Source organism: Sylvia atricapilla, chromosome 3 (genome assembly GCF_009819655.1).
Source record: "Sylvia atricapilla isolate bSylAtr1 chromosome 3, bSylAtr1.pri, whole genome shotgun sequence".
In the NCBI taxonomy this organism is placed as follows: Eukaryota; Metazoa; Chordata; class Aves; order Passeriformes; family Sylviidae; genus Sylvia; species Sylvia atricapilla.
In genome coordinates, this window is record NC_089142.1 from 67,871,749 (window position 1) to 67,896,631 (window position 24,883).

General features: G+C 38.3%; 1 long non-coding RNA gene across 1 annotated transcript in view; it reads left to right on the forward strand.

Annotated features, from left to right (window-relative positions):
- Nucleotides 1-1,958: 1,958 nt before the first annotated feature.
- The window catches only part of LOC136359230 (uncharacterized), a 177,848-nt gene continuing 154,923 nt past the window's right edge, over nt 1,959-24,883 (forward strand). The window contains exon 1 of the long non-coding RNA XR_010743241.1: nt 1,959-2,030. This is a non-coding gene — a long non-coding RNA (uncharacterized lncRNA). The remainder of the gene's footprint in view (nt 2,031-24,883) is intronic.

The window sequence follows — 24,883 nt, forward strand, 5'->3', positions numbered from 1 at the left end:
AACTGCATCATCATTATTAAGACACAGAAAAAGATGTCATGACCATCTGAAAACTTCACAATTCAAAACCAGAGGAATTGTCCAGCCAGAGTGGGTTATGCAGAGAAGGTTAGCAATATTATCATGAGGGCATTGTTTGAGATTATTTCATGAAGACATCTTAGTAAAGAAAGTTTACTGAAGCAAAGATACCCAGAAGAAGTAAGATAGCATAAGCAATATAAGAAGCTACAGGACAGTCAGAAAACTCATAAAATATATTTTGTTTAAAAAAACCTGAGCACCTTCCACCCCACAAAGAACTCAAAAACCAAAACAACAAAAGACACCCACAAATCATGGCAAGATTGCTTTAGAAATTGAATGGGAACATTTCCTTTTGATTTCACTTTGTCTATAGAGCTGTCACCACAGCAAGTTAAGCAGATACTGAATATGCTCCATCTCACTGGCCTACAAATCTCCCTCCACTTCAAATACAAGACTTTGAGTGGGATCCCTTGAACTTACTATCCTGGTTTCAGCCCTCCACGGAGAGCTGTGCACTGTTCACTTATTGAGTCCCATGGGGGTGGATTTTGTATCTTTAACACTACATATGTTAATTTACCTGCAGGTGCAAGTCAAAGAAATTGCTCCTGAACCTGTTTTCCTCCAGTTATTAAATTATTCCATCTTAATGTTTAGGACAAATATGATGGGAACTAATGCCCTACACTAAAATCTCCTACACCTGTACAGAGGTATTTGTTTCAAAATGTCTTCCAATGTTACAAAGAGTCAAGCAGATTTTGGTTTTTCCTATCTGTCAGGAAAAATAATATAATGAATTTGCCATGCTTAGTAGTACTGTCCAGGAAACCACAGTGGAAAAGCCAGAAAAAATAGGATTTTGTTTGCTTTTTTGGTTGTTTGATTTTGTTTTTTCTTGGTTGGTTGCGGTTCATATTTTGGTTTTTGTTCATATTTCTTTGGTTTTGTTTTTTTTTTTTTCTGTTTGTTTGTTTGGTTGGGGTTTTGTGTTGGTTTTATTTTTGTTGTGGGTTTTTTTGTTTGGGTTTATGTGTGTGTCTTTGTGAGTGTGTGTTTTGTTTCTTTGGTTTTTGTGCAGGACATAAGTAGAAACCTAATCTTGGTGAAATATAAGTAGAAGGCATTATGTATTAAAATCATTGTCCTGCCAAAAACCATGCCTAGGCTACCAGTACAGGAATGGTTTTCCACTGCCCAAAGAAACATCTAGAGTGAGATGAAAAGAGAGTAGTTGCCTTTTTCCCTTATAGGCTGTTGAAGACAAGGTACAAATGTTATTTTTTGGAAACTGAATCACCAGGTACCATAGCTTTTTTAAGAAGTATCCTGCAGAGGTTCTCAGTATTAAGAAGTCAGAACTCTGTCTTCCCAGAGACAGAAGATCCCATATGCTGAAAATGAAAGTAAGATTAGATTTTGAAGGACCACAGGGTACTTAAGTGTAACAAGTCCTAATCCTACCCCCATTACCAAAATGAAGAAAGCCTGAAAGCCACACATGTGACTTCAGAACTGTGACTTGGAGCACATCACTTTGATGTTTTAGAAGAGCAAAGCAGCGAACAGACTAGTTTTAATATAAGGAAATTAATTCAGTAAGTACACTTTCCTTTGTTTGAAGGTTCATCACTGGGCAAGCTTTTGCACTGCTCTCAAATCCTGTGACACCATATTTGATTTGATTTTTCGGTTCTGTTAGATGTCTGATGCACTGGTACTTGTGACATTCTAGGCACTGTAATTCTTGTGTAGAGAAATACTAAGAATTTTTAATTGAGTTGTTGATCATGATACAAGAGGATCACACCTCAGTGAAGGCACTCCAAGGGCATAAGAAAAAAACAGATTATGGAGAAACATAAAGGTCTTCACTGTCACTATAACTGTTCAGACGTATATCTTTACACATACAGGGAAAGAAAGAGAAAATTTCCTAATTTTTTTTTTTTTTTTTTTTTTTTTTTTTTTTTTTTTTTTTTTTTTTTTTTTTTTTTTTTGTGGATATTTTACCAGGTGGATAATTTCTCTAGCATAGAAATCCATAGAAAATTAAGTGACAAATCTCTATAAATTTGTCTTTATTTTTTTTTTTTTCAGTCTTTATTTTACTTTCTGGTCATTATTTCAAACCCATTTACAGAAATACTGCCAAATATACTACTTTGTCAGAGTTCTTGCAGAGTAACTTAAGGCAGTTATTTCAAATAAGCAGTTTTTTATCTGATATAAAACATCCTCAGAACACCAGATGGATATTATTAAATTTTATGATAGCCCATACAAAGATAACACTCATTTTATGGAGACAGAAAGAGTCATAAACCAATTAGAGTATCAACTTGGTCTTTGCATTATGTTCTGCATTTCAAAGGCACAGGCAGAATTCCCAGTAAAGTCTCATCAGACAACACAAATGGCCAGAAATAGTACAGAATATATCTACAATAACTGTACGATTGAAAAACATGCAATTTTTGCCCTCAGCCAGAAAAAGAAACTTCATTGCTCTACTAACTGCTGTCAGCTGCAGGGAAAAACACCAGACAGGGGATTCTGAGGAGAATCATAATCCCAGTATATGGGATAATACCATATTACCTCAGAAATTAGGTGCATGCCAGCAAATACACTCCAAATTTTAACACTGTGCCTACTAGGTCTTTCATGCAGCTTCTAAAGAAGAATTTGCGTGAAGGGAGAGAAAGATAACAAGAAGATAAAGAGAAGATGAAAGCTGGTAATTAAGAAAACAAAGCTGTTGGCTTTGTTTATAGGAAACCATAGAGTTTCTTTCTGACAATTGCAAAGATTGGGAAAGTGTTTCACAGTTCAAACTGAAACTTAATTCTAGTGTCTGTCATTGTTTTCTGGGCAGATCCTGGGTAATTCACCCAGCTGAACTTGTACGTAATACTCTACATCCCTGGCAAACACACAAATAAGGAGTGGTCCAGCAACAGCAACCTCACTGACACCTCGGTGTTGTTTTGTCACTTTTACAAGCGTGGAAGCATGGGCAGACAATGTACCTTGCCAAAACCTGTCAAGCAATTGAGCAGCAGAACTGCCTCAAGCCCAAGGCCCGTGTCCAAGTCACTGAAGACTATGATCTTTACAAAAAAGCCCATTGCCTTGGCTAAAGCTGTATCTCTGCTTTGGAGCCCCTGCTGGTCCTCAGACTCCACCTGTGAAAAAGGTGTAACACTGTACATGCATGGCAGTGCCAGCAGCACCAAATAGACAGCCACTGTTTAAGGACAGAGGAAGATTGGGCTGCAGATGCATCTCCTTTTAGGTGTTTCTCAGTGAAGAGATGGAGATGCCATGTGCAAACAACCACACAGATTTGTTCTCCTAATATTTGTTACAAAAACATGTCCTGCCTAAAACTGAGGCTACAAGTGCTGTGATGGATTTTCTCACACTGCTTTCTAAACTCACCCACTAGCCTGAAGTTTTCTACTGACAAAAGCACATTGTTTTGATGTACAATTTTTATACCTTACATGCCGCTTCCTCAGTCTTCAGTTATTTTTTCTACATTTAGTGCTCAGTTCCTTGTTTAAAAAAACCAATGAAATTTGCTTATAAATATTTTCCTCTCTCCACAGCAAGCTCTGAATATTTTAAGATATGTGCATCAGTGAATATTTCCATAATATTCCTGTTCTTGAACTTGGTGACCTTCCTGTGTTTTAGTTTGAAATAAAGCAAGTTACAGTTTGCTACCAGTTAAAAGATTCCTACCCTTAAGATGTAAAACATTAGCTGTATACATGTTTTAAACCCCCCCATGATTGTTTCAGTTTGCAAAAGACTTCTTACAAGACATCATTATGGTGTAAATGTAACTTTTACAGAGCTAATGTTGTCTAAAAATTATAAAAATTATAAAAATTATAAAAATTATAAAAATTATAAAAATACCCCCAGCAAACAGTTAAAAAATTCTGATTTTAATAAATATATAAAGGTACAATTCTTGAGACAATATCTTAAGACCCAGTAGAAACCCAAGGAATTCACTCAAATGACGGCAAATCTTACCTTAAGAAGAATCAGCACGGAGGCTCTAGTTTTTCTCTTACCTCATATTCAATCAAATGCTTATGGCAAGACTTGATGCTAACTCCTTAAACCTCTCCAGTGGTCAAAGAACAGATAGCCAGAATCTAAGCACTCCTATAGGTTTGTCAAACTGAATGGGAGTAACATTTGGCTTTCTGCCTGAAATTAATTGGAGAAATGTATTACAGGCTGTGTACTTATCATCAGCTGCCAAGAAGCATTTAGATAATGCCTCTTTACAAAAGGAGAAAGGAAGATTTTTCATTTCATTTCCACAGAGATGCATGTACACTGTCAGGCAGATAACAATTAAGGACTGACTGGTGAATATCAGAGAAAAGTGACATAATTAAGGTTTTCCTTTAAAAAAATGTAATAGCATTTATGGAGTGGGGCACTTACATTTTTATATGGATTTCAGGATGAAGAACCCAGTTGATAAACTTTCAGTTTTAAGGTGCTTTGCCTATGTGTCTTGTTTAAGCACTGAAAGTCAGACCTACTTTCTCCTCTTTTAATAAATCATCAGTAGAAATTACCATTTCTTCAGGGCTGTGAAATTGCACCTGTGACTCTTTACCACGTCTCCTGACTCTGCCACAGGTGTTGCAGTGTCTGTGTTAGGGCTGCATTACTACTGTCAGCAAAGGATATTCAAAGAGCTTTCTCTGTGGGCTGTATTAAGATCCCACAGGGAGGAACCAGATAACAATAAAAGTTGAAAAATACAGGCAAAGAGGGAAAGAAGATCTCCCTGAAGACCATAACCTGAAAGATTCTTTCATGCTAAAAGGCCATTAGCAGTGTATATGGTACACAAACCCCACAGTAATCTCTGTTTATTATTAGTACTGTTTTTAATTTTTTTATTATTATTATTGTTATTACTCTTATGTGAGCAGCTTAAACCATCCATACATTTGGATGAGGATGGATGAGTATTGTGGCAGAGAACAGAGCAGGAAAACAGCAGAAATAAAACAAGGTAAAAATTAAGTGGGAAAGAAAGAAACTAGAATAGGTCACAAAAAGAGTTTGGGTAGAAAAAATATGGCACAAACTTTTTTCTGTTCCCTGTGCTTCTTGGATCACAGTACATGCCAAGAAAGGCGTGGAGTGGAGACATTCCTTAAGAGCATGACCATCAGCCTGGCTGCCTTGAGAGGAGGGTCCCAGCAGGATGCTTTAGGCAAGAGCAGCAGGAGGGTCTCCCCAGCCCCAGGATCAGCTATGCCCACTGTGGCTGGTGGGGGATCAGGGCTCAGCCAGGCACACAAGAGGCAGGAGACTCAGCATATTGCTAAATAAAGTGCTGTGGGCTGCAGAAACAAAGACACTCTCTCAAGCAGGAGGGAGCTGTTGAATGCCTTCCCATAAGATTGTCAGTCCTGCTGGCAGAGCAGGAGGGGGTTTTTTGCCTTCTCACTGGTAGCAGATCCTCTCTGCTCTTCCTCCATGTTGAAATGCAAAAATGTGAGGGCTGGCACTGAATTCTTCTGGAGCTGTTTTAGGCAGAGAAACGTAGCATGGCTTTGTGGTGTAGAGCTATCCACTGCAGGCTGGCAAGGCAACTGGAATGGTAGCTGTATGATTCTCAGTCTTTTGGCATTAACATCAATAAGCAACCCCAGTTTTCCCCATGCATAAAAACTCTTAAATCATCCCTGCAAATTTACCTTGAGCTAGTCTGAAAAAATTGAGAAATGTTTGTTTTGTGCACAGTAACATCTGGTGCGAGTTCTGAAGCTTGGTGAGGCTCAGTAAACTCACAGCACAGGGAAGGTGCTGCCCACACAGGGGGCTGGATACAGGTAGAGTAATGAAGAGAAGAGATAGCTGTGGTACAGCACAGTAATTAGAATATAAATCAAGATTAAACTCCATGAAAATATTTTTATTTGGGTTCTAATAAATAGTTTATTTCAATTAAAAGCAGTCATACAGATTATCAAATTATTCCCAAATTAATTTTTGCAAAGGTTTTACTGTACTACTGATTTAATAATTTTGTATTTTTATTCCAAAATGTGGTATAAATGAGCACAGACATAGCAGACTTTTACTTTTCTATCACTTAAACAAAAACATTACAAACAAACTCAGCCATGGCAGTAAGCATGATGGCCCCAGTATGAGAATATATATCAGCTCTCATACTTACCTTTTAATCAAATAAGGTCTATATATTAGTATAAAAGCAAGCATGTGGATGGTTGAACAGAAAAAAGCTGTAGGTCCATGCCTCTGATTATAATTCTACAAGCTACACTTTCATCAGAAGTCATTATAGTTAAGCTGTCAAAAACTCTGCATGTTTGTGCATTTTGGATGATACTAAGCATGCCTGTTTCATTTGGTTTCATATGCATTTTTAGGCAATTCTGCATTGTTTGATTAACAAAATAGCATAATGGAAAAATAAACAGTCCACAGGCATGGGTTGTCTTTCACATTTATTGATACAGCAAACTAATTAAGTGGAGCTAGGCTTAGCCACCAAATTAAAAATCTAATGCTGAAATTGGGAATCAATCTCTCTGTTAATACTGGCAGTGATGTCAGCAGGGCAGCACTTTGAAAAGGTTATATTGGTCTCTTTACTGTTCAATGTTTTATTCTTTTCTTCTGCATCTAAATAGATATGGCTAAGCTAGCAATCTATTTGAATAATTGCTATTATTCAAATATAACTCATAGATTTTGAATCAATTTTCTCTCCCCTAAACCACACAAATAGGAAATTTCATATAACTATCCAACTCCATAAAATGGAGCATTATGAAAACACTGTAGTATAACACCAAGCTGACAGTAGCTGCCACTTCTGTAGCTTTTAGAAATCACTGTATTTCTCTTTCTCTTCCCCAGTTTTCCTTTCCCAGGCTCCTTTTCTGACCCTTCTTTGTATATACCCTAAAGCTGCTCTCTTTCTCTAGGTCCTAGTTCTTTGTTCTTCCAATTCTTATTAAAAGAGTTGTCTTTTCCTGTTAAAATGATATGAAATAATTCATACCTGGAAACGAATGTGAGGAATGATGGTGGGACTGTTAGGAAGTTACAGTGCTTTTGTCATTTAGGTTTAACATGGAAAGCAAGCTGAAAAACTGATGATTGTTTACTGTCAAGGCAGAAAGAAAGATATTTTCTGAAAGAAAAAAAATCTGCCTAAACCAAACAAGCAGAAAACTCAAAGCCTGAAATAATATCTCAACAGTTTTCAATTTCTGAGATAGGTGAATACATGTACATGGGGTTCAGAATTTCATGTGCTCACCCAAAGAACAGCTTTCTAACCAAAGTGGGCATGCCCTTGTGTACAGACAAGAATTAGCAGGAGTACAGTGCTTTTGCAGAGCAGGAATTGGCTAAACATGTAGGAAACATGGTAAATGGTCAAGCTCCCAGTCAGTATGGCCAGGGAAACTCATTGGCCACCAGTTAGAGGAGGGTAGGAGCTGGAAGAGGAAGGAGACAGCTCCTGCCCACTTGCTGAGCCTGGGGCACAGCCAGTCTGAGCTGGGAGGGAAGGAAATCCAGCGCAGGGGACTCTGACTTGCACCAGCATAGCTAAAGGTGAACCTCTCCTTGCAGTCCTTTCTTCCAGGAGTCTGTATGTGCACTGGTTTACACAGCTTTTAGAAAGAGAGACACGCTGTGCAACAGGTGTTCACATCACCCTCCTCAGGTCCATGCCTCAGCTACTCTTTCATGGGCACCAGGAGAGCTGGCAATATGGTGTAGGAGGCTATAATAAGATTAATGTATTTTGCTTAGAGTGAAAAACCCAAAGATGACACTGACCCCTTGTGATTAACTCCTGGTTGTTCTGCCTTAGAAGAAAACAACAGAGGAACAACAGTAAGTAGCTCTGTTACAAGGGTTTTTTTTTGTTTTTTTTTTTTTTTTTTTTGTTTTTTTTTTTTTTTTCCCTTGTGGCATGTAATATTCCCTTTCACATCAAGAACCATGGTCAAGGACTGTTTTACCAGAGAGATACTTTCTTGGTTTTTATTTGTCCAGAAGGTAGAATTTAGGAATAAATACCATTTAACATCACATACTCTTCTATTTGGAGAGTGTATATGGTGTAGATATGTATAGATATATAGATACAGATATTCCTATAGCTATACATTTAATATTAGGACCTTTAAGTTAATAGAATATATTTAATAAATTTTAACAAGCTAAATTTTTCAAAAAGTGAGATTTTAAAAATTCAGTTATTCATGCTTTCTTTCCTTTCTTATGATATTGTTTTTCTCTCAAATGATCATGCAGTGCCACCTAGTCGTTGCTGCAGAGGTTTGCAGAGAAAACACTTGAAAACAATTTCTTCTCTAAAGGGTTATTAAAGAAGCAATTTTCTTCAACTCTTAGGAGGAAGAGTGGTTATGTTGTTCCCTCCTACCTTCCCTCAATATTTTTCTGTCATTTGTTCATAGAATGTTTAAAAATTTTACTTTTATGTCAGTTTTAGAATGATCATGGTTATTATTATGGCACACAAAACATGTTTATCTGAACAACATACAAAGTTACCAAACTTCCAAAAGATAATTAAGAAGTGATCCTTGAGCGGTGCAGTTACAACAAATATGAATGACCACAAAAAAAAAAAAATCTCTACATGTTATATGTGGAGGTAGGAGCAAGAGGTAGCTTACATTGCAGCCACAGGAAAATGCGAATGTTAGCATGGAGATGTGGCAGTAACACAGCTAATCCTTGGGGCTGCTCCTGCTGTTAACTCCTCAGCCCAAACAGCAGCAGCCATATAGTCATCCTCAACTTAAATATGTGGGTATAATGTAATCATAAGAGGAGCTTGAATGGTTGCTTTTCAGGTCTTAGAATTAGGGTGTGTCTCGTCACAGCTGTGTGAAAACTCTTCTGTTTTTCTGTGTATCTGCATCTCACATACTTAGGCGGTAATCAGACCTTCATGTAAACAAGCAAAAGGCAAACCAAACAAAAATAAGTAGGATTCCAGCTATATGGAACAGCTACAGAACACAACACAGACATCAAAAGTTTAAAAACCTGAAGTGTTAAATAAGTGATTTTTAGAAGTATAAATAAATATTTTTAGAAGTCCCTAATTCTGGGAGTACTAGTGCATGACTTTTCCATTTGTAGTGTGGAAACTGGTGGTGTATTTTGGGTCAAAACATTTTCTCCTCAGAGAGATGGTGAATTAACAGATTTTTTGCATAGGAGTAATTTTGTACAGGTGTCTGGGTACCCTCTAGAGTATGTAACAGGTTGAAAGAGTAATGCATACTATTAGTTCAAATTTAGGTCTTTTGATAAATTAAAGGGCTATATAAAGGGCTAATAATTCATAACGAATATTGTTTATTCCTGACTTTTAGAGTTTTTCTTGATAGTAGAATTTTTAAAAGGTAAGTATAAGGAAGCGTTTAACTTATATAGGGCACCTTCCTGCAAAAGCTGAGAAGCTCCATGCAGATATAAGAAATGAATTCATTAAAAATCTAACCACAACATGAAATAGGCTTTTTCCTTTATTATTTGTTGATCTGTTTAAGAGGATTCTGTTCTTTTAAGAAAGCATCCTTAAAAATGCTTTTAGGATCCCTTGTTGGTTTCGGACATCTTGAAAGATATCTCTGTGAAAAAATACAAAAATATCAGTGGATGGCACTATTGGCTTGCATGTAGAGAATCATCTTCTTAATTATAAAATGTATACAGATTTTAAGGTTAGCTGTATATATGGATTTGTGTTTGCCTAGAACTAGATTTTTCTGTATTTGAGAAAATCCATTTTTTAAAGTTTATTTTCATGCTAAAGCCTCCAAAATTAATAGCTCTTTAGTCTATAAGCACAGAGCATGAAAATTTGGTTTATTGAAATCTTTTAAAAAACCCCACTTTTTCTGACCTATAGACTACCTTAGGAACTTAGTCAGGCTCTGATCACTTCTTCTCTGTTGATCACAAGTTCCCTTAGAGCCCTTGAACACTTTTCAAAACAAGGTAAGACAGAGAAAATGATCTTGCTGGAAAAGCATCGTGTGGTCAGTGTAGAGGCAACACAAACCCAGTGACAAAGCAACTGCCTTCCCCAGAGCACAGAGCTCTGAGATCATTTGGTGCTTGGCAGCATTTATTCTGTGCTGCAGCTCAAGCACTGCATGCTGTAGGGAGGAGCAAATCTGCAAATCTTTCTGCTGCGGATCATGTGGGTAGGCCAAGGGGTGAGGAACTGCTGGATCCTTTGCCATGGGTAGAGAGACAAGCTGTCATCATTCACATCACAGTTAATTCCATTGAAAATTCCATTGAAAATACAACTTGGAAGTCGTACCTTGACTTTGAATGCAAACCAAACCACAGCCTCAGTGTCAACCTTGGTTTGAACCTGCACCATGGACACAGTGTTGTACACTCTGTTTGTGAGCTGGCTCACAGGGAAAAGAGAAAAATGCTCATCTCTGTGTGACGGATGGACCAGGAAAATGAGGTGTGTTGTGTCTATGCTTTACAGTAGGATTTGCAATTGAGTCAGCCAAGGGATCCCCTCCTGGGTGAGCCCCCAAGTAATGTGGCAGTGACACCAAAAGTTTGTAAATAGCCCAAAACTTACCTCCTTGTTCTGGCAGTGTGGCACTTACCTGCAGGTGTCCTATCCTAATATACACATGAGGCTACATGGAACTAAAACAGGAAACCTGCGAAGGCTGCCAGAAGCTTGTAACACATTAAAATGCCTGTATGATGATTCCAGGTATAGGGAAATACAGCTTGAGGGCCAGAACCAGTCATCACTGAACACAAGAGAAAGATTTGCACTGAAATTAAAGGGGTCCCTTTGTCCTCAGTCCTAAATTCCATCTGGATGGATATCTAGCTAGGGGCAGAGGGAGCAGACTTTCCTTCCCTCCTTCCTATTAGGGTTTTTGCAAAGATATTTGTGTTTTTACATTTTAATGAAACTGAAAATTTAAAAGCTATGTGCTATTTTAAGATGGAAAGAAAAATCTCACTTTTATTTTTTAAATTGAGCACTGTAACTCTACCAGTCAAGATCCAAGAAAGTGGACTGCAGACAGGGATTGAGTAAAAGTTTGGGGATTATTTTCCATTCACTTACCCTGCCTCTCTCTCTTATGCTGAAAATAATATGAGTTAAAACACCTTTTAAGGGACTTTGGTTTTGTGACAAAGGTCTTGAAGGAGTCTTTTATCACATTATAAAATGCATTTCTGGCATGTCTGTTGAATTTCCACACTTTTCATCTAGGCACTCAAAGTTGTCATGGCTACAGTATACATACTCTGAAAAATAATAAATAAAATCCCCTTGATCAGAGCAGAGGAAAAGAATATTTTTTCTGAATACATAAAAAGCAGTTTTCTGCACTAGACTTATTTTAAGATTAAAATTTCAGATTATCAGAATTGTGTTGCAAATTCAATTTTAGGCCCCCAAATGTGAAGCTGGAGTATACTGAATGCATCTAGTCAACAACCAAGCTCATATCTGGGCACTGCTGGAACAACAAGAAACACTGAACGTTGAAAAAGATCAGGAATCAGCATCTCTTTGCACTACCGCCTGAAGAGAAATCTCTCCCCGAAATTTTTTATGCAGAAGGGGCCAAGATTCCTTAATAATGGAGATCAAATATTTCAAGATGCAGGTGGCAAAAGACTTCTTCAATGTAAGGAACATGGGAAGTGGGGACAGAGTCTGTGATGTAACTCCATTAAAAATGGAGGGATTCAGCTCCAGGAGTACAATTAAAATGACGTGTTTTCAAATGTAACCTCAGAATAATTTCTCTAACCAGTAGATGACTCTGCTTTGAACCAAATATTTTAGCCTCAGGGACTGAAAAGAAATGTCACAGAGATTTAATTCTCTCACTATTGAGTTTTGTAAAGCTAGCACTGCTATAGATTGACAAGAGTATTATTTTGATCTAAGTTTACATAAGGCATTGTCCCTTATCAGACAAGGCAGACAGTTCCCACTGCCTCTGCCATGGCTGTTGGGAGGCTTTTGTGAAACTCAGCATGCTCTCCTTGTCACGCCATCCTTTCCCTGTGGCTGCTTGCAGAGCTCTCCATTTGAGTCCCACAGCCAAATTCTTACCTCAGTTGTGCTGTTAATAAGCAAATGCCTTCACTGTGGTGCATAAGCATAACTGCAAATAGGGTGTGCAAATTGCACAGCTTGCCTTCACCTGGTACCATTCTTCCCAAAATGTTCAGAGGAAGCCTGCTTACGTTACTGGTTGTCAGAGTGTTTCTGCAAGGTCTGACCTTGGCTGCCACAATGCTTGCATAGATTTCTTCCTTATTGAAATGGAATAGCTTCTCTGCCCTGTCACATATAAACAATTCTGCTCTGGATATTGTCATAGGTGTCTGATTCTGAAAGATTTCATTTCTTGTTGGCAATAGCAAACCTACTTGCTAATACAATTTAGTGGAGCTTTAATCAGCAGCACTAGGCTGCTCACAGAGCAGCTCACAGACATCTGCCATACATTTCCCAAATCTGACAGGACTTTTCCCAAGGCACATGCCATTTATCAAGGAAGGCATGTGATGCTGTCTCTTACCAAAACCTGTTCTCTTGATGCATGTGTAATGAGGTGGCTAATGCTTTGTGAGTAGGAGTGCCCAGGCTTAATAAATACTGGCATGCACTAAATGATATCATAGACTTTGGAGTTATCTTGCAAAAAAAAAAAAACCCTCACATATATATGTGCACACAAAAAGAAGCTTCCAAGTATGATTAAAAATGAAATATTTTTGTTTAGATTTTTTGCTGTTTTCTGTTAATCATATAAAAACAAAACAGAAATTGCAGTCTCTTGGTGTTGTAGTATTAAACAAAGAAGTCCACAACATCTATGCCCAAAGAATGCATTATAACAAAACATTGTAAAACTAAAAGTAAATATTTGCAAAGAGAAAGGGAAAATCAAACACAATGTATAAATTCAGGGGGAAGACCATGCTTATCTGGTGTTGGGGTTAGAGGTGTCCCTTTTTCACTCTAAAGAATTTTTTTCCCAGAAGTTACGAAGGAGACCAAGTGTTGAATACTTAAACAAAGAGGTAGCCAAAACCCAGGTGGGGAGATTTTTTCTTTATCTGTTAGGGAGGGGGTAACTGCCTTCTCTGATAAAAAGCCAGCTGTTAAAAACCAGGTGGAGCAGTGTTGCTTATCTCTGTTCATTCTTCCACTACTCCCATGGGAATATCTTCTGTTAATGGACCATTGAAGCTCACCAATGACATGACACATTACATCATACTCTTCCCAGGGAGGAGGAGCCAAACCATCTTTACCTAGATAAAAAGGAGCCACAAGTGTCACCAGACATCCAGTGTTCCCACGGGACTCCCAAAGGAAGACTGGACCTATATCTAGACCCTTGGCTCCACAGGATCATCTCATCTCTGCTTCCAACAGGACCACGTCTGTCACTCCAGGAGGGCTTACTTTTGGACTGTTTCCAACATCCTGATCAACAGGGTGTCAGGTTGTATTTTTGACTCTTTCAGTTTTCTAGGATTTCTTATTCGTTTGTGTGCTTGATTATTCTTCTGTACTACAACATTTGTATTTTTAATATCCCTAGTAAAGAACTACTCTCAAAAATCTTTGCCTGACAGCCTTTTAATTGCAAATTTAAAATAATTTGGAAGAGGGGAGGAGAGGGGCTTACATTCCAAGGGAAATCCCAATCTTCCCTGGCAGATACCTGTCTATCTAAACCAAGACAACTAAGAGGTCAATAGCCTTTTTCTGCTAAATACTGAAAACAGCATTTCTGATAGACTTCTGATTTTTGTGTGTTCTGAGAAAACTACAAGTTCTTGCCTTCTGGTATAAGCAAGAGTCTAAGATCAAGAATATTTTTAAAGGCAGCCTTTTACCTTTTCTCTGATAATCAAAACACATTTTCTTTTGCTTCCTTTTTTTTTCTTGGAAGGTCATACTGCTGACTCTTCACCTTTGCTGTGCAACATTTTTGCAGGCTAAAGCTGCTGTTGGGACCATACAGTCTCCTAAGTCCAGAAATCCATTATATTGAGCAGTGGCCTCTCCAGTTGCATGGCGAGCGAACAGCTCTGCATTTCTCCAGAACCACATCCTCTGATTCCCTTCTGGGGTTTTTCTACAGCTATTCACCACAGGCTGCTCGGTGCGGACATCTACAGCCCCACTCAGTGATCTTAACTGTAGGAAGTCCAACACAGTTTTGGATAGAATGTTTCTTACTGGTAAAAGCTACTCCAGCCCCACAAAATTTTGTCCAGCTAGGGCTAGGGTCTCTAACTTCCTTCTTCACAAAACATCTATTGCCCAAACCCAAAGAGCCACATCATGTGCCTCATCGGGTGCTCTCTGAGCTGGCATGCAGGGCTACAGACCCCAGCTTGGTTTAAGATCCTGGGCAAGCTGCTTCACTTCTGTGAGATGTTATCTGTGAAACTGGAACAGTCTTTGAGACTACATAGCCATCTGCCACTCCCTCCACAAGAACAACAGTGTTAGCAATTAACTGATCTTCATGTTTACAGGATTAAAGGATCTGGTTTCTCTTACTAGGTCAGTTTACTCTGCTGTAATTAGCCTTATCCTCTTCTTACAATTAGTGTCACACCAAAGCCTCAGAGCTTAACATGGGCCAAACTTTGGGAGTGATCAAATTCGTATCTCACAGGTGTAATTGAAAACACAGTTTGTAATCTCGCATAACTCCGTGTGTTCTACTTGCATGTATACAAGACACTTTAGAATGGTAATTTAGGCTTGAAGGTAGAAGTTTTACCTAACACAGGGATGCTGAAAGAGGCATAGGAGTTTCCAGAGAAACTTGTGTGAAGCATTACAACAGGGAGCACACAGCTCACTGATGAATGACTCACCATCACTTCACCAAACCAAGCTAGCTGGATGTGAGCAAGGTCTGATTTGAAAGCAAGTATACCACCAGCAGACCTTATGGATGTGTTGGAGAAATCAGTGCCTTTAATACCCTTTCCCACTGATGCTCTCTTCAACACCATATGGAGCTTCACAACGTTTGCTCCTTGATAGTCTTGAATGATTTTATGACTTACCTCCTCTCTTTGGATAATTCTTAACTCCAGTATTACGTGTCTCACAAAAGCTTAACCACAAGCAGCAAATTATTTAGCAGTGACAGTCATTCTAAAGCATGTAAGAGTTGCAACTGCTGTGCTCTGTGAGTAAGAAGATGCTGAGAGAGTGTGCTCTATCCCCAGGTGTTGCACACATTCATCAGTCATGATGTTATCTGTGTTGCTCCTTATGACAGAATAACAGTCTGTACACTCTTCAGACATAATCAGAGATGATGCCCACGTATGGCATGTAGCCAATCCTCCTCCCATCTCATACACTTATGGCTGATGACAAAAAATGCCAACGTTACTCAGTGTCCTCCTTGCAAGAGAGTGGGCTCAGCAGAAGAGCCAGACCTCTTTGTGCTTTGTGTGACACCTGAGCTGGCAGGCATCCCCTGAGTAGCAAAACATCACAGCTTCTGATTCTTGGGCTTTAATTTTACCTTACCCATTTGGAGTCCCTGTCTTAGCTTGAAAGCAGCTTCAGAATCTAGTCCACCAAGAATCTCCCTCACATAGCAGAAAAGAATTCAAAACCTTGCATGATTAAACCATTCCAAGTTGGTTTAATTTCCTTTCCCTCCCCTAATTTTCAGCTGTCCTGTCTTCAGCTCAGTTAGCTCAAAATACCCCATTTTTAGAAGACTTTTGCCCTGTTTCTGTGACTTCACAAAAACAGTAGATGAACTGATAGCAAATGTAACTTACCCAACACTTGTCTAATCCATTGTTTTAACCATCATATGGTGTAGTACTGGAATGCTAATAGACAACAATAGCTGGAAGCCAGGTTTTAGAATTCTTTAAAATTTAATATTGTGTCATTAAAATGGTGAATATCTGCAATATGAAGGAATTCTTGAGGAAAGTGATCACATGTAGACTAGATGATCTGCCAGTCAGGTAGCTCTAAGTAAGTCTTCAGACAAGAAACTACCAGCAACTGGAAGTCAGCTGTTGTTAGATCACTCACTGAGCCTCATGGGTGCTCTGTGCACTATTCTCCCGCAAACCGTGTTGTTCACAGCAGGGAAGGGTTATCTGCCTTAAGCTTTTGCAGCTCCTTTCCTTTTCGGTTTCCTCTGAAAGACATTCAAAACAAGGTTAACAACACCCCATAGTGAGATAGAGAATTCAACCCACTCAAAAAATTATAAGAATGATCAGAAGACCGAAGAGATGATGTCATTTTCTCCTGCTTTCTGCAACAGATCCAGTCGGTAATGTAATAGATTTGGTCTCCATGTACACTTCCTATATCTTTGCAGTTAATTTTTATTTCAGTAACTAGTTCTTACCATTGGAGATATTCCATTTCAACTAACCATCTAGCCATCCTTCTTATTTTCCTAAACATAAACATGAAAGGTTGGGCATTTTATATGTTCTATTACTGCAAATTATATTCCTATGCAGGAGGGATCAGAGTTAGGCTTGAAAATTAGGAAAAGTTAATTTCATTACACTTTAAGTCAAAAAGCAGCTGCTGAATCTGATATATTACTTAAATTAAAATCTCTAAAAGCCACAGATTATTTTCTTCCATGCACTGTCCTTTCTTCTTTTCTCCCTTCCCTCCAGTTCAACAAAATACTGGTCTTTATTCTCACAAGAAAAGATGCTGGCAAAGAGTGCACAGCTTCAAAAGCACAGCAGCGAGCTTAGACTCATTTTAGCTCTATACAGCTACAATAACTCTGAATAATAAAAAACACAATCAACCATAAGTATGCATACAACTGTGGTTGTTTCATATCATCTCTCCGCACTCAGTAGATCTCTGTCGTTAGCAGTGATATCCACTCCTCATTTTTCCACCAGGTTTCCAAAGGGAACATTGCTATGGTCCAAGCAATGTGAGACTTCTTGCCTGTATGGATTGGATCAGTGCTTGGGGACTCCTGTCCTGCCTTCAGTTCTCAGGTATATCAAGAGGAAAAGATATTTGGCAAAATCTTCACAAACTTCAGAACTTGACACATGCAGTGAAGGAAAAAAAGGTACCGTTTCCACATCATCTGTAGAGTTTTATTGTTATAGAGAGGAGAAGCAAGAGGCAGTTATTTCTTCATTTTTAAAATCATTTGATCACATAATTACTAAATCCAAAGGACTCTTGCTATTGTTCTCATATTCTGTTCAAATCATCCAAAAGCAAGGCACATTAATACCATGCAAGATCCTTCCTAGCTTGTTTTTTGTAGAACTGCCATTAAGGTAATTATCTTTCAGACTGGCTACAATCAAGATGACAAATCTTTAAAACTGCAAAAAAGCACAGAAAATAATATTGAGGGTTTTTCATTTGCATCAGATTAACTGGAGATTTTTGTGCTGCTCTTGCTTTGTATCCCCAGAGGATATTTTTTGGGGAAAAAATCCCATCTTTTCTTTCTCCAAGATAAGCACTTTTTAATTTAAGCCATGCAAAAATCTGCTAAGTAGCCATACTTCATAGCTACAAAAAGATACCTATCCATCATATTTCAGAGCAACAGGTCTATTTGTTAATGATAATGCCAATCCTTGCTGAAGGAACAGTAAGAAAGTGTGTGGTAACTTTGGGACTAACATACCCTAAAGGTTCTGTTTGAGCAGCATTAAGAACGGCACTACTTTTTCTTTGACCTCAGCTGAATGGAAGTAACAAAATATTGATGTTAATATTAATAACAAAATATTATTATGTTTCAATAAGTCAAATTCCCATGATTCCCTGCTGACTTACTACTTCATGGCAGAATAAACAGCTTCAGAGAAGGTACAAACAGCTCACTAGAATTCACATCTAGTTGCATTGAGTAGCCCAGCCAAAAGCAGTGAAGAGTTGCATCATCTGCCTGACAAAAATACTGAAAAAACACAGCATATGGATATTTGTACAATGAAGCAGAAGTAAATTTCCATTTTGAAAGCATCTTCAGGAAACAGCTTGCTGGTAGGGGAAAGTGCTTGTGATTTTACATATTCTCATTTCAGCAACCAGATGTATTTAGCTGCCACAGTGGCAGCTGTAACAGGTTACAGGGCATAGCTTATTGTTTTATTTGATAAAGCACCCCGAGTGATACTTGTAATTCAGGTAGCACAAAGTCCTTTAGACAAAGGAAAGAGAAGATTGAGGATGCTCAGTTAATTAGGAATTAATAGTTTCATAAGGGCTATTATCAGGGCTTCTGACCAGGATCTGGACCATAAAACTTCAAGATACATAGATCAGGAGTTTACTTTAGTCCCAATCCAGAGTTCCTTTAGAAATGCTTAAAAGCACCTTTGAAACTTTAATCCAGGGTTTAAATCTACAACTTCTTTAGCCTTATTTGGAGTGATTGACCTTTGAATGCAGTAACAAGACTTTTCAAGACAGGTCTTCCACTAGCATCCCAATAGCCAGGCCACCTTTTAGCCTGTGTCAAGCAAACTCACCAGCCCGTTCCAACCACACAAGGTACTGCAAGAAAACCCCAAACTCCCTTTCCCTTCTCTCCCCTCTTTGTTTCCTCTCTTACAGCATAAATAGGTCAGTTTGTATCAGCTGTGAAGGCACTCCTCTGGGTGGAGTGTTACCACTTTCAGCTGTAACTGGGAGCGTGTGTGGCCGCTTATCTCTCTCCTGAGCCTGGCACAAGCAGCTCGCTGTAGATCAGCTGGCTGGGGCTGGAGCAGTGGTGCTGCTGCTTGCTGCATCCAGCTGTGCTCCAGCTGCTTGAGTTACTCTGTGATCCACAGGTCACAATCATTCCTGAAAGGGTGACAATAAATCTACTCCATCTTGTAATGAAAGGAAGGAAAATGGTACAGGTGAAATTTGATAATGATGAAAAAGAAAGGCTCATGACAAAAAAAGATGGCAAATGACATAACAAGAAAATGATCTGCCTTTGCAGTTACTATAAAAAACAAACACACCCACTTCACAACATTAATCTCTCTTTTCTATTATGTGTGGTCAATGTCCAGGGCCTTGTCTTTGTCTTTTTGTATTTTATCTATTTCCTCTAGCACTTCATTGCAGAGAATATCATATAAAGTGAAATGTATTGTTTCTAGTTCTCTTTACATTTATATTCCTCAGATCAGCAAGAAGAAAAAGAAGTTGAATCACTGGAGGAAACTCCTCCAGTTAAGTTCATCCTTCCCATACCCTCTCTTTCATAGTGGCTGTAGATACGAAATTTAAATGTCTGTAAATGATTTCATTTCACAGTAACTAGTGGTCCTTGATGTATGGAACATACATTTTGTACCCTGTTACACACCTGGCCTCTGGGCTGGACCAAGGAAAAAACTGGAATTGTGCAACCATTCCAAATGGCTGTGAATTTGCAGGTACATGCCATAGTGTACAAGGTGGGGAAACTACTTAAGAGCTCACAGGTTGTGCTTGTGGAGGAAAGTTCTGAAGTCTTTTCTTCAAGATGAAAGGGACTGGAGAAGTACTATTTTAGTGAATCAAATCTCAGCAGTGGGACTGATACTTTAAGGTGCTCTGCAACTTTGACCCACATTCATTCTTGTAAGAGGTCTGAATGTCACACACTTCAAAAAGTCTGAAAGGACACGTGGTATGATGTGGAAACCTTCAGTTAAAAAGTAAAATCAAACTTTGTAGGAAAAAAGGAGTCCTGACTTTTTCTTCCCCTTTCTGATGTCCTCTTGGCATGATGCAGTGAAGTGGCAATCCCTTACCAGGACTTCTGCAAAGTGTATCCCCAAGTTCTCACAGCTGTACAGGCAAGAACAGCCCATATATTCATTGAGAACTAGAAGACATATAGTTAAGAACTCAGTACACTATCTGTTTTAGTAAGGAACAGAACGAAAAGTGTTAAAATAATGTACTGGATATAAATGATAGCTGTGACAGGAAAATGAGAACAACTTTCATGTTTTTATTGCTGCCTTAGAAGCAATTGATAAACAGTACACTTCATATATAAATGAGCATGTGTCAATATATGACAACAAAAATAAATTACAGTGACATAGTATTTAACTTTACAAGGTTGTACAAAATTTCCAAATATGAATAGATTTCAACTTAAAAATTTGAAATAAGTTAAAACTTCAACTATTCTGAAGACTTAAAAATATACATACAGTTTCACTCAATCACATCATTTACAGTATGTTTTTTTTAAGCTGTTTATTCTTATACACCCATATATTTTTGACTGTATTAGTGGAATATATCCTGCTATATGGCAGCTTTGCTGCAGTGGGATAAAGGGGTTCCCTGAGGGCACAGAACAGGCTTTGAGTGTTTATATTTTAAATAATTTGATTACACTTATTAGCTAGAAATATAAACTCAAAGTGTTATTTATCGGTCCTATAACGAGAGACTGATTTATCTGCTCTTTCTAGAATTTCCACTGATGCTAATGAGAATTTTGACAAGAGCTTAACAGCAGGATTGAGCTAAACTAAGTCTGTTTAGCCAGGATGAATTAGGTCAAATTATTTAATGAAGTACTTGAAGAATATCTCCTTTGTATTCGATGTCATTATAGACCACATTGCTAGTCCTGGCTAGGCACTGGCATTTGCTTCCACAACTAACAGGAAAACATATTTGATATGGTACTTCGAAGCAAGGGGATGGATTATGGAGTGGCATTTTTAACATCTCAATCATATGCACATGATTACTTTATTAAATATTATTAAGATTAAAAGCATTGCCCAAATCTCCTTGACTGTTGAGTACATGATAATTGAGAACTCCAAGGGTCTAATTCAAGCTGTAAAATAAGGTAAGGTGGAGGAAATTCGTACTGCAACTGGATCACCCCTGAGAACTTAAACTAAGCCTGGTGCAAACAGACTCCGTGCACCAGCAAAAAGGCAAAGGCTTGTTAATTCAGAAACCATTAGTGAGAAAACAGACAAAGAAAGAAATTTGAGCAAACTGGCACATGTGAGAAAATTTCTCAGTTGTCAAAAATACAGGAAGACACTTTGTGCAGAGGTGGGTCTTGAACTGCCTGCGATGAATTTGGTAAGAAATAAAAAAGAAATCTAAGATGTCTATTTGTGAGACTGAATTGTCTCTTCTCTCAATATGTTAAAATATCTATCAAAATGCTGCACCAGTAATCCACAATCTTTCCTCCAAACAAATAACTGTTTTGTGTGCACCATTTGAATGAAAAAGGAAGAAAAGGAGTAATAAACAGGGCAGAGCTGTGCAATTCCTCATTTCCATTTTTCTCTAATATTATTGGTAATGAAGACCACTGCAGTCTACAATTCAGCTGGAAATTATTTTAGAAGCCACCATTTTGTTGTGTGAATATGCTGCTGTTGGGCAGCATGAAGGAGGAAGGGAAGTGGAAGGAGATATATATACACACACATATATAGGTATGAAAATGGCTGGGGATGGCTTGCTCTGTTTGCTCTATATTTTCCAAGAGAATTTCTTTGCAGGCTCATGCCCAGGGAGTGCAAGGTGGAGGACACACAAGGGGAGGTCTGTAATGCTGATGAGAGGCCACACAATCCAGCCCCACATTATGGTGCAGGAGCCTGGCTGCCTCCTGCTTTTCTGGAGAAAAATGTTCATTTCAGAAGCACAGAGGGATCCTTTCCATTAACTGGAGCTGGGCTTGGATCAGCCCCCAGAAAAGGCTGTTTTTCACCATCACTAAGAGAGCACAGAGCGATTTCACTGAGCAACACACTGGGTCATTAAGTGAATTAATAGCAGTCAAAGAATATTACAGTATATGACTGGAGTCAAAATTTCCTTCTACAAATCTGCACCTAAGGGGAGTCCTCCCAGACTGAATGGAAGGACAGTTTCTCCAAAGGAAAGCATCTACATGATGAAGATTTCAGAACACTTTCTAGATTGTTCACCCCTCTTGCATCTTCTAATCTGAAATTTCTTCAATCAAAACAATTACATTTCTCTTAATTGCTTGTTCTGTGTTCTGCCTCTGTTTTGGCTCCCAAGAGAAAAAATAACATGGAAATATATCTCAAAAGTTCAAGCAACATCTAGCAGTTATGTAAACCTTACCTCACCGACTGCTTGGCACACAGTGTATTACTGTACAATCAGATATGTCTTTTATATCCCATAATTTGCTTTTTATCTTAACTAGCAAGCCACTCTATGAGCAGCAACTAAAGAAATGAGTTTATCTGCTTATATTAATGCAATTGTTATCAGGGGCATACAGGGTAAAAATCATTTGTAGATTACAGTAATGTATTTGCAAGGAAATTTCCACACGGGAAGGTGCCACCTGATTAGTTTTCTGTGGAGAGTTGAAAAAAAAAAAGAGTAAGCATCTTGGCAGGAGAAAATCTCCTCAGAGCACAATGTTCCACTGTGATAGTTCAGTGGGAGCCAAGTTTTGACAGCACATTTTGGGCTGATACCCACACGGTGAAAGGAGAAATGTGAGCTCTTATGGGACGCTTGACCTGGACCAATGTATTGATTTTTCTACCAACACACAGCCATTCTACTTCTGCTCTCAGGACTGCAATGGTGGCAGTACATCTTCTCTTACTCTCATTTTTTTAGCTGCAAAAGGGAACGTTCCTCTAAAACACTGAGGCCAAGGAAAACTACTGCTCTTCGTCATTATCTGCCTCTACTCTTCCAATTACTGTGCTAGTGTTTTGCAAACTGCTGTCAATATGAGCTAGGGCCAATTATTCTTTCTGAGAGCTTACCAAGATGTAGAATTTAATTACTTGGCAGAAAAATTGCTGCACAGTAAGGTAGGTGTTAGCAAAAAAAGATCAACTTGGCCAATAATTTTAAAAATGTTAATGTTATGTCTAGTACCTGAATGGGTAGCTATGGCTAGATCAATAGATGCCAGATTTTGACTGAATGCTCAAGCACTGTCTTTTTACATAGCAGAAGTTGAGGGCCTCCCTTCTACTGTTTCCTGTTATTTTATGAGATAAAAGTACATTCAGCTCCACTGGTTTTACTGAAGAAAATCAGTTTTATAATTCCAAATTCCTTTTCATAAAAAAAATTTCTGAGATGCTTAATTACTGCATGCAATTTCTCCTTACATTTCAAAATCAGAAAGCAACAGGTTTTGACAAAATAAATAAATTGACAAAAAATCAATTTATTTAAAATTTTCAAGCCTTAAAAGTTTGTATTCAGATATTGCCTCTGGGACTTGTTTTGCTCCATAACTACCAGAACAGAAAGCTTTCAAGTAATAGGAACATATCAGGAAACACATAAAATATGTTCATCAGATTCCTGCAATGTTATCTCTACTTCTATCACAAAAATACCCGCTATCTCCAAATAGAAGCAGGAAGCTTATGGCTCTTTCTTGTAACAACTTGACTGCTGTGGCCCACACCCTTCCTGCTGTGGGGTGGCAGGGGCAGGAGTTCAGTTCCAACTTCCTGTGAGGCAGAAGTCCCATGACTGCTGGTCAGCTTTGAGGCAGGAGGAATTGGGTTGAGGCAACTGGGTGATGGGACCAGGGATACCCAGGGAAACTCATATTTAAAAAAAGACATCTCCTTCACCGTCATCTTTTAACATCTACAGCTCACAACTACAAAACTTTACATTATATTTATCATTTTCTTATTTCTCTTGGAAAGTAATGAATTGTAATTCAGGCTTTTTACAGCTTTAACTAAGAGGTCTTGTGTGCACTTTTAGTACATGGACTTCAATGATCCATCCCTATGCAGGTTGCTTTTGAGAGCAGCTGTCCATCCTTAGTCTTTATATTTCACCTCTGCTGATGGATTCTGTGTCAGCTAATATGCATTGCAGAGACTAAAAACCAAAATAAAACAAAACCAAAAGTGGTACCTGTGCACATTAGTTTAAGCCTCTTGCATTTTTCATGCTGATCCTTCCTGTCTCACAGCAGGAGAAATATGCAACTATGTAATGTAGCTGTACTGTTTTGAAAACAAGTGAAAGGACCTGAAAAGACCTTCCATCATAGTCAGTGAAGTGCAGGGGCAGAGTGGGAGATAAATGCTGTTCTGTCCTTTAAACAGAGGATTTTGTTCAGATTACCCTATGGCTAAGAAATCACACTCATTTTGAATAAAGAAATGAAACATTTACTCAGACAATACTTCTACAGCCTGAAAAGTGGAAAGTTTTGGTCCTAGTAAAATAAACATCATTAATGGTGATATGAGGGAAGCAAATGGAATGTATTTCTGAATCAGAAAAAAATCATGCCACTGGAGGATAAAAGCTGCTTAACTGCAGCTATGTTTGATTTCTTATAGCTTTGCAGGTGCAAAGAAATGACATATTCCTGTATTGATGGCAGAGGGCATCCAAACAGTATATTCAACAAATATATGTGATAGGTGTGTTCAGTAGGAGGGGAGTATCTATATGAAGGATAAAAGTAATGCGTGGAGAAAAGTACTAAGCATCAGGAAAACATAACAGAGGCCTGTTTCTTCTAATGTATCTGCATAAGCAGAGTGCAGCACTGTGCAGGGTTCAAAGTAAATTGCCTTATTTCTTTTGCCTCATGGTGCTAATTAGTCTGTGCCACAATGGTAATAATAATAATTCTTAATGTGGACACATTAAGCACAAATTAAGGAAGGCCATTTGGCCATTTCCTCACCCCTTTGGCATCTCTAGAATAGGCAGTATTTC